Source organism: Astatotilapia calliptera, chromosome 14, assembly GCF_964374335.1.
Source record: "Astatotilapia calliptera chromosome 14, fAstCal68.1, whole genome shotgun sequence".
NCBI classification, from domain to species: Eukaryota; Metazoa; Chordata; class Actinopteri; order Cichliformes; family Cichlidae; genus Astatotilapia; species Astatotilapia calliptera.
The window spans coordinates 29,732,024-29,743,582 of NC_137435.1; the positions used below are offsets into that span (position 1 = coordinate 29,732,024).

General features: G+C 41.2%; 1 pseudogene across 1 annotated transcript; it reads left to right on the forward strand.

Moving 5' to 3' along the window:
- The first annotated feature begins 4,994 nt into the window (after positions 1-4,994).
- On the forward strand, positions 4,995-11,234 carry LOC145420130 (spastin pseudogene; annotated as a pseudogene). Its single transcript, XR_013901428.1, has one exon. The product of XR_013901428.1 is annotated as a spastin pseudogene (transcript).
- Positions 11,235-11,559: the final 325 nt, after the last annotated feature.

The following is an 11,559-nucleotide window of genomic DNA, read 5'->3' on the forward strand; positions in this document are numbered from 1 at the left end:
AGCAAAGGCAGGAATTCGCCCAGTGATTGCAGACATGGAAAAAGCGGGAATATTAGTAAAAACAAATGAAACAATTTGTAACACGCCTATCTTCCCAATTAAAAAGGCAAACACAGGAAAGTATAGGCTTGTACATTACCTGAGAGCCATCAACGAGATAACTGAGCAAATTCCACCAGTAGTTGCCAATCCTCACACCATCTTAAATCAAGTGACACGGAAAGAACAGTGGTTTTCAGTGATAGACTTATCAAACGCGTTCTTCTCTGTACCACTGCACCCTGGCTCACGCGGGTTGTTTGGTTTCACATTTGATGGGCAAAAATACACCTACACAAGGCTACCACAGGGTTTCCAAAACAGCCCCACCCTGTATGCAGAAGCTTTAAAGAAATCTATGTCTTTTTGCACTCTGCCTGCTCCAGGACAATTCCTATTATATGTAGACGACATCCTGGTCACCGGACACACGCAGGTCGACTGCAAAGCAAATACTTTGAAGGTATTGAGACATCTGGCAGAACAGGGTCACAAAGTCTCACAACACAAGCTACAGCTCTGGAGCCAGGAAGTTACATACCTTGGCCACAAACTCACAGGAGAGGGCAGGACACTGTTAGACAGCAGAAAACTAGCAGTGCAGAACGCAGCAAAACCTCTCACAAAGCAGCAAATGATGAGCTATTTAGGCCTATGTAATTTCTGCAGATGCTGGATTCCCAAATACGCACTTTTAGTGCAGCCTCTGCAGGATCTGATCTATGGCAAACACTTAGCTCTAAAAGACAAAATAGAGTGGACACCAAAAGCAGAAAAAGCATTTCATGATCTAAAACTTGCGCTACAAACACGTACAGTTTTAGCATTGCCAGACTATGACAAGCCTTTCTATTTGCATGTAGACGGAGGCTCAGGCTACATGAGAGCAGTGCTAACTCAAGCATTTGGCGAGAAGCAAAGGCCTCTAGCATTTTACTCATGCAGATTAGACTCAGTAGCAGCAGGACTACCGTCGTGCGTGCAAGCTTGTGCGGCTGCAGCGGAAGCAGTGAAAAAGTCCGCTGACCTTATCCTCGGACACACCCTGATTATCAAGGTGCCACACGCTGTGACCTCGATCCTACTGCAAGCAAATCTATCATATCTGACACATGCAAGACAGCTTTCATATGTAGGCATCCTATTGTCACAGTCGCACATCACAATCGAGAAATGTGGTCAGCCAAACCCAAGCACTCTCCTCCCCACAGAGGAGGATGGTGAACAACACTGTTGTATGCAAAAATTAGATGAGGACACGAAACCAAGAGCAGATATCTATAGCACACCACAGCAAAGCTACAAGAACGTTTTTGTAGATGGCTCTGCAGCAAAAGATAGCTTGGGGAAAAGCCGTGTGGGTTATGCAGTAACCACAACTGATACTGTAATAGAGGCAGAGCCCCTCACCTCCTCTCACTCAGCCCAGAGTGCTGAGCTAACTGCTGTTATTAGAGCTTGTGAGCTACACAAAGGCGAAGCAATAAACATCCACACTGACAGCCAATACGTTTTCGCTGCAGTTCATCATTTCGCTAAGATATGGCAAAACAGAGGAATGGTAACGTCCACTAAACTGGATGACCTTTAACTAGCGAACCCATAGACAAGTCAATCAGAGAAACCACACTAGCAGAATGGATGACTGAACTGTTAAAAAAACAAAGACATAGTACTGAACAACCAACTGCCGGATGATTCTTCTCCAGTTTCTTCCAGATTGAAGCCAGGTGATTGGATCCTGATCAAGGTCCTCCAGCGGAAAAGCTGGAGCACACCAAGGTGGGAAGGCCCCTATCAGGTTCTTCTGACGACCCCTACAGCCTGCAAAATAGCTGAAAGGCCGTCGTGGATACACCAGAGTCACACTAAGAAGGTTGAGCCCAACACATAGACTCCAGCTCTCTCCAAACCTCTTTGTGTACCGCCTGGTGGGGAGTAGGGTCACAGGTGGCAACACAGGTGATTTCGCTCCTCTGGCCAGGGGTCGCCACACGGGAGGCCTAAAGAGGCTGCAGTCGGGAAGATCGCTCCCTTGACTCAAACCTAGCCTACCTGCCCGGTGTGGGGACCAATCGTGATGCCTGACATGGAGATGGAGATGGAGGAATTAGAGGAGCTGGAGGAGGAGCAGACGAGCAGCCCAGAAGAAGAAGCCCCCAGAAGCCCACAATGGAGAGATCGCTTAAACCCCCAGAACTGGTCTGAAAACTGCTACTTGACCATATGCATAACCCTGTGTTTTCTATTCATCATCTCAGTGTTTACAGCACTCGCCGCCATCTGCATGGACATAGCCTGCAGGGACAACCCCTGCAATCCCTACTGTCCAAGAGGATATGGTGTTGACCCCAATGGCACCAACCCCTGCGACCTATGGAAACAAGACCAAGAGATCACCCACAGTAAAAGATGGACACACGACGATTCACACCTATGTGACCTGACACAGGACCATGACCACCCCTGGATGAACAACGCTTGGTACCGCTATGTGTACGATAGAACACATACATTCCAGACAACATACACTCACCTAACATGACCGACGCTCTAAACGTGCTGAAACAAATTAGAAATGCAGAACAAAAAGACAAAATATTAGATCCTGAAGATTGGTTAACATGGTTATTGAACGGATCGTGGAGGTCCCTGTTGATTAAAGGACTTGTTGGAATTGCCTCCTTACTCTTATTAATGTGTGTTTTCACAACCTGTGTAATACCCTGCTTTAAGAAAATGGTGTCAAATATGATAGCTCATTCCGTTAATGCTTATGTAGCAGTGCATAATCCCGCAGCCTATGACAGCGATCAGAACCCGGACAGTGAAGAAGATGACGACTATGTGTAGTTTCCGTCTGTACTTAGTCAATGACGTGGCAATTGAAAATGTTTCACAAGTGATTGTCTACTGAACTCAATAAAGTTACAGATGAAATATTTGAACAACAGGAGGGAATGTTAGAAGAATTTAAGTTGTACTATGATTTATTCACTTATGCATTAAGGTTTTATTACTTAGCATGCTTCAGAATGTTCATATATTTCACAGGGACATTAGAAGTAACTCTTAAAGTTTAAACTGCAGATGTCTATTATTAAAAGATACCTCCGTTATGAAGCTTTCGAATGTATTGCAATGCTCATATATTTGTGTATCACATGCCATTACATCCTGTCACGTACACACACACACACACACAGAACACACACACATGCTGATAAATATGCTTGAAAAACAGGAAATGCAACTGTCCCTTTGTATAAATAAATCTGACTGCAAGGCCTCGGGTGTGGATCTCCTTCGAGCTTCCACCCGTGCACGTCTTCATTGTTGAACCTTGAACAACAGTCTGAGTGTTTTTATTCAACCTGTAGAATGTCTTGTTTAATTTAAATAAACCATTGACATTTCCTGAGAGAAATTCTGCCAAAAACATAACTAAAAATGCAGTCTTATGAAAGTAAGGCTTATTTGCCCAGACACCCATAAACCAATCAGCAAAAAGCCTTTCTTGTTAACAAAATCACTATTGCCAGTTTCTTAAATATGAATATTCACAAGTGAATTTTCTACATGGCTGCTGGTATCACAGCAACACATGGACCACTATTCTGAGTCCTGGGTTAATAATAATTGGAATCAATTTAATTTTAATCAATTTAAACACCTTTGTAACCAGTGAGCTAAAAACATGATGGAAAAGCAAAACTTCTAAGAGATCTGTGTCTGTACTATTATGTAGATATCTAAAAATTGGGGCATTGTGGGCTCCAGGAAGTTTCTCCTTCTCCCTCTCTCTCACACACACACGCACGCACATACATACAATACCTTAATGCAACTCCTATCTGTGGGGTCAATGGGAGTTGGTTTGGGACGGACCACTCTGATGTCGTCACTGCTGCACTCAAGAACAGACCATAGCTCTAGTACCAGGGCCCGAATAAAGCCTGAGACAGAACACGGAGAAATTTGTTGTACCAAACATTTATTTGAAATAGCAGCAACTAAAATTATTAACAGTGCTTTAATAAATAAACGACTGACTTTGTTATTGTGTCCAATCTTTTAAAGAAATCTGTCTTTGCATTGCTGGCACCGTTTTGATTGGAGGATTTGAATCTCAGGAAGGAAGGAATTTATAATGCCACTCCCTTTGATCCCATTTAATCTCTTCCCTGTTGCACTTTGGCCTGTCAGTAACTACATTTGAATTTTGCAGCTCAAGCTTGCACATAAAGGCTGGATAAAAACGTTAATGCAATCAAAATGTACGCAGCCCTCGCTGGAAAACTGGGGATACAGTACAGTACATAAATGATGAAGCAAAGACAAAACATTAGTGTCATGGAAGAAGAAATAGTCAGTGCATCACGGGAAGCTCCCAGCAATAAAACCTGCATTTGTATTGACACATAAACCTTAATTTGTGAGCAATTTTCAGTGTATTTCAGTTAAATTAATGAGACAAATATAACAAAAGGGATTTTATACTTAGAAGAAGAATATGAAATTGAAATATTAAACTAAGAAAACTATAAATACTGCAGTTCTAGAGTTACAGATATACAATTAAGCTTTGCATATCAGTGCTGTATAACCCAGGGAATGTACTTTTTTTTTTTTTTATAATTGAATAGTAATGGAAATCATGAACTGTTTTTCAGAGGTCATAGATCAAATGAGCAGTAGAGTTTTTCTCACAGAATGGTTCTTTCACATAGAAAGCAGTGTGTGCTGCAGGTTTAGCAAATGGCCCATCATTTGTAAGCTCTGTCTGGACTATATCACTTTTTGAGGTCATCCTTCTTTCTGTCAGTCTGCCTTTTTATCGATGGCACAAACATATGTCACATCATGGAACACATGAGTGCTCCACAGCCAGCGCTGCTCAACACAGCAGGGAACTGTTCTTGCGTAGGTAAAGTCATAGGAGAGAATAGGTTTCAGAACGCAGCGGTGCTGTTATAAGCGAAGGGCTGATAAGTAATCAGACTTCTTTTCCCATAACCAGTTGAGTCGCCCCTTCTAGCCAATAGAAAGAATGCAGGATTAAAATATTTGTTCACTAGCTTCATTTTTTGACCTCTTTTGACAAGAGTACGGTATTTCCTGGAGCCTTTTGCATATGGATAAACCTAGTATCAGTATACAACTGATATGTGAATCCATTTATCAAAAAAGAACGCCTCTTCTTACTCTTTCTTACCCAAACAAAAACGGTTTGACAAATACATTTCTCCCTAAGCTGCCTTAAGTCTCCTTTATACCGACAACACAAAAACAACAACAACAACTTATAATATAAGCCTTAAGCATCACAGCTGACAAGTGTTTGTTGTGTCCAAATAACTGCAATAGTACCTGAACTGTGCAGAGCCACAACTCCCGGAGCAGTTGCTGCCACCTGTGTCACCATCACCCCGTAGCCAAACTTCTCGCAGCTGCTCACCTACAGAAAACACACAGAAATCTCATACCCCTAGAAATATTTCAGCCTTTCACTATCACAGTTTTTGGTTATCAGGTAAAAAATGAATGAGAGTTTGGAAAAAGGATGGAAAAGGTTTAGGTCAAATGTAGTACTAATGTATCATAAAGGGAGATGTGTAAGTAAATCTGGGATTCTGGAAAGGCACAACATAATGTAGTTAAACATGCTGTGGAGAATTTAAATTGTAAATTGATATTGGAGTGTGCAGGCCCTTCATTAATTACAACACAATGCCACAACTAAAAATAGACAAAATATAATTACATTCCATAATTAAAGTGTAATGCCAAACTAGAGAAGCAATTACAATGGTGCGTAAACAATGGCAGTAAATTAAGCCCACGGGGGATCAGCTAAGGTTTGCAGCAAGCCTGAGTGTTTGTGTGTTTACAATTTGAATCTTAGACTCAGACCCTGTGACAAGGTCTGTGAAAACCACGTTTTTATGCCTGAAATACTACAGTACTACACTCCCACCAGATGAGCTCATGCAGCCTGTCACGAACCGGGACATACAACCATGACAAAACAGGAGATGCACACACAATTTATTGTGTTATTAATTTAGATCAACTGTGCTAATATAGTATACCAAAATGAAAACAATAACTCAAATTTCAGATATTTGAGGTTGTGCTGAAAATAATGGTGCCAAATAAGGCAAGAAAAACATATTTTAAAGGTGAAATATAGAGGTAAAATCAAAAATAGTCAAGAACGGCCAATTATACCCTGGACCACAGAGGGTTAAATTTGAAAACGGTTTAAAAAAAAACATCCCCATTCTAAAATGTCATGTGACAATCTGATTCATGAAGAGTGATGATGTCACAAGGACATGTGATGATGTCACAAGGACATGTGATGATGTCACAAGCACATGCCTTTGAGCCTTTGAAGTTTTTCTATAAATAGGGGTCAGGAGCAGCAAGTTTTAGTCAGTTTGTTCGCAGCCTTCAAACGTTCGACCAGAGCTATATTTGAAAGTATTTGTAAACCTCTGTAACATCACGCTCCAAAGCCCTGTGACGTTTCTGTGTTCTGTGACGTTGTCCCAAAGAAAGACCTTTAAATGCGATAAATAGCCTAAACGTTTTCGTTTATGACTAGTTTACCGTGTTATGACTGTGAACAGGGGGGAAGTCGCGCAAGAGAAATGTCGACCAAAACAATTGCAAGTAAGCCAAAGTCAGTTCCTAAAAGTCAACCCGCAGGTGTTTCCACCACCATCAGACCCTCCACTTCTGTAAGACCTCCATTAAGAATAACTGATGCAAAGAAAACCGCTCGGGTGGGAAAAACTCAGAATGGAAGACCGGCAGCTGTGAAACAGCCCCCGAAGAGGGATATGAAAAAGAATGTGGACAGTAAACTGGTCAGCTTAATTACAAATGAAATTGTATACAGTGGAGCGACTGTGTCATTTGATGACATCGCAGGGCAGGATCTGGCAAAGCAAGCACTTCAAGAAATTGTCATCCTTCCTGCCTTAAGACCTGATCTCTTTACTGGTCTGAGAGCTCCTGCACGTGGCTTGCTTTTATTTGGCCCACCAGGAAATGGGAAGACCATGCTCGCCAAAGCAGTTGCTGCAGAGTCTAATGCAACATTCTTCAACATCAGTGCTGCTAGTTTGACCTCCAAATATGTGGGAGAAGGCGAGAAGCTCGTACGAGCACTCTTTGCAGTTGCAAGAGAGAGACAGCCCTCAGTAATCTTCATCGATGAAGTGGACGGCTTGCTCTGTCAAAGGAGGGAGGGGGAGCACGACGCCTCTCGCCGTTTAAAAACTGAGTTCCTCATTGAGTTTGACGGGTTGCAGTCAGGAAAGGATGACAGAGTACTTGTAATGGGAGCAACGAACAGGCCCCAGGAGCTCGATGAAGCAATATTAAGGCGCTTTGCAAAAAGAGTATATGTGACCTTACCCGATGAGAAGACAAGATTTACGCTGCTGAAAAATCTTTTGGGAACGCACGGGAGTCCACTGAGCCAAGACGAACTGTCCTGTCTTGCAAAAGTGACTGAAGGATATTCAGGGAGCGATTTGACAGCATTAGCCAAAGATGCTGCACTTGGCCCAATAAGAGAGTTGGCACCAGAACAAGTCCGTGTTATAGCTGCTGCTGAGGTGCGCAACATTAAGATAAAAGACTTTGAGGATTCTCTGAAGCAAATCAAACCAACTGTTAGTCCAGCAACTCTTAACATGTACACCAAATAGAACAAAGATTTTGGTGGTCCTTCTTCAATAAATCCAAATCCAGTCAGGCTGGATGAAACAGAGTGCAAAAATAAAGAGCTTCTTCAAGAGAAAGAGCAACAGGAAAAAGAAAAAAAACGTATTCTCCAGGACTTGGAGAGAAGAAATCTACAACTGAACAAATTAATACAATGAAGGACAGAACACCTGAACTGGAAGGAGAAGTATTGGAAAAACGATGTTCAAAGATGCAGCGTAGGATCAATGAAATGGCGAAAAAACACTCAGAGGTCATTAATGAGATGTTGTTGAACTCAGACAACTTGAAGTGTGAAAACGCTGAAATGCTTGCACAAAAGCAGCAACAAGAGAAAATAAATGAAGACCTGCAGCGTAAGCTTCAAGAAATCACAAGAAGAAATGAGCAGTTAGAAAAGATGCACAAGGAAAAACAACAGCAAAATACAGACAAGTGCAATCTATTAAAAGAAATGGAGCAAAGATGCCAGAAACTTGAGAAGGAAGTTGAAGAAACAACCGATCAGTTGAGAACCCTCATCCTAGAGAAAAAAGTGGTCGTGGAAAAGCTCATGGAAAAGAAGAAAAAACGTTTCCGCTTCTTCTGGAGGAGGGACACTCCTGCTTTTTCTACTCTTTCTATTTTTTCTACTGCTGACGTCACCTCGTCTCCCTCCACCTCTGTTCCATCTTAATTTTCACCTCTCCTCTCCCCTTCTCTCCTAACACTTCTTCCCTCTCTCCTTCATCTTTTTTCACCCCAACCAGTCCCGGCAGTTGACTGCCCCTCGTGAGCCTGGTTCTGCCGGAAGTTTCTGCCCGTTTAAAGGCAGTTTTTCTTCCCCACTGTCGCCTAGTGCTTGCTCAGAGGGGATTGTTGGGGTTTTCTCTTTTCTTTTTTTTTCCCTTCTTATTACCATTTTCCTTTATTTACCGATTTGTTTTGTTTACTTTTCTTTTACGTTGTTTCTTTATTTACTTGTTTAACTTTTTTTCAACTTATGTAATAAACTAATAAACCAATTGAATTTGTCCTCTGCGTATTTTACATCTAATCTTTAAAGAATATTTCCAAAACATTTTCAAACATCACGATCTGTCTTTTGTTTGCTTGTTAAAACCCCGTAAATGGTGAAGTAAAAACCCTGTGATATGGTTTAAAACATCAAAATAGACTAAACAACTAGTCTAAAACTAAGAGACACAGGATAAAGTTGGTGTGAAGGTTTCAGTCTGTGAATGAATCTAAGCACCATCACCTTAACTTTAAATTCATCTCTGTTACCCTCTTTGTGACTGAACTCTGACCGTGAGCACCACAGCCACTGCGCACCAGTCACACGCACTTTAAATCCATCACAGTAAACCAGTTAGTTTACCTCAGTTTGTTTTGCAGCACATTTCACAACATGCAAAAGCATAATGTGCCATGTATAGACTCAAAATCTGATTTAAAAACATGAGGACTGACCTGTAAGCTTTACATTTACAGTTTATCACATACCACTGAGCAGTTCTTACCTGTAATTCTAAGCCCTCTTCTTCCTTTTCTGGTTTAAAACATCAAATTAGACTAAACAACTAGTCTAAAACCAAGAGACACTTAAATATTAAGTTAAACCTCTGGGGTTGCCGGACGCGCCGGCGCGTCAAAATCACATGACCAATTTAAGACGACACAGCTACAAGATGCAGCGATTCAGAGGCTGTATCCCAATTCAGGGTCTGCAGCCTTAAAGGCCGCATTTTAAGGCCGATTACGTCACCATGCCAGTCTCCTATTGCCAGAGGCTGAAGTGTGTGTGCAGTCACCAGGTGATAATCTGATATCGTCTACTTCCCCACTGATGTTAAGTAATATGAAAAAAATAATGAATCCCACCTTAGGCCGAATGTGTGACTCTCTTCGTAGTGGAAGAGAGAATGAATCTTCCCATCCGAATTCACGGCAATCAGTCTGTCAATCAAATCCTGTGGAGTAAAATGAGAGGCTTTGAACAAGAATGCACCGGATAGGGTGCAAAACGAAAACTGTGTGGAAATTTACAATGGGTAAGGTGGAGAACGTATATCAGTCTCAGTGTGAGAGGGTTTATTTGAATGCGTTTGAAGTAAAACAAATGGGTGGGTGGTGTTTGGAGGCCAAATAAAAAGTGCAAACATGCCCTCAGATGGATGACAAAAAAAAACTGCAGTGTGTGGAAAAGAAGAAGAAGAAAAACACTTACAGGTATGGAGGTTGGCATCTCCCTCAGGGTGTATTCGCTTTTGTTGGCCAAAGACTGTCGGCCCAGCAGTTGCCACACCGACTGGGAAGAGGAGAGGAGGTTGACCAAGTACAGGAAGGACTGAAGAGGAAAGTAAATACAGCAGCTGTTAGAGAGAAAAAATGTATTTGCTTTTAAAGACCATTGTGAATGCATTTGTGCACGTCATGGATTGATCAAATCCTAACACATAATAATAATATAACACTATTCAACTACAAACACTACCGATAATATGACAAATAATATCTGTAGTATTCAAAGCAAAACAAAATGTAAAAAGAATTTATGATTGCAAAGATAAAACATGGTTTACCACACTCTCAAAACTGAATAAGACATATATTCTGAGCAGAGTGGTTGAGCAGAAACCTATTGCAGCCTGAAGAATATTAAACTACAGGAAAGCTCCCTGCATTTTTCACTGGGTCTGGTAGAACAGGGAAAACATATCATCAAAAGCATCAAAGGAAAAAAAGAGAGACACTTGCACAAACGAGCTACAACTTAGATTATATTAAACAGCTTCAAAGAAACGTAAAGAAAAAAACAAGATACGATGGATTTTTTTTTCTAAAATAGAAATATCTATACTTTCATGTGTCTTCTGATGTTTCTGTGCATGTGTGAACTTATCTTCATATGTACTACCAAACCTCCTACTGTACTTAGCACAGATTAAAGCAAAGACTCGAGTTAATTCACCAAAGTGCTGGTGTGTGTATATTTAGTTTTCCTTTGACCTCAGCATATATGTATAACCCACTGATAAGGCAGACTTTAAAGTCGCCTGTGGCAGGACACAGTTTACACATCACTGGCTGTCCGTATTCACTTGGCTAGTCTCTCTGAGAGAGATGACTTGGCTGCTGTCAGAGGCCAAGCATCAGACACACACAGACAGGCTCACGCTGGAGCTTGTTGAAGCTTTCCTGAGAGAAATTCTGCCAAAAACATAACTAAAAATGCAGTCTTATGAAAGTAAGGCTTATTTGCCCAGACACCCATAAACCAATCAGCAAAAAGCCTTTCTTGTTAACAAAATCACTATTGCCAGTTTCTTAAATATGAATATTCACAAGTGAATTTTCTACATGGCTGCTGGTATCACAGCAACACATGGACCACTATTCTGAGTCCTGGGTTAATAATAATTGGAATCAATTTAATTTTAATCAATTTAAACACCTTTGTAACCAGTGAGCTAAAAACATGATGGAAAAGCAAAACTTCTAAGAAAAAAAGTTAGCGTGTTTATATTATGCTAACATAGCTGTGTCGCTAGCGGTCACGTAGCACATCATTATATACCAGCTAGCCCAAGTTCAGTAACCCTACAAATGTCACTGCTGTTTAGTTTTCTGTCTTCATTTATGTTGGAAGTGATAAGAAAGCTGTACGTTTTAATTTGTTTCCAAAACCCCGCAGTCAGGACATGCTATATTGTATTTAGATAGAAGCTAGCGAGCTAACTTGCTGCTAACTTCTAACTCATATGTCATAAATTCCATTGTCATGGATGCCTGGATGTT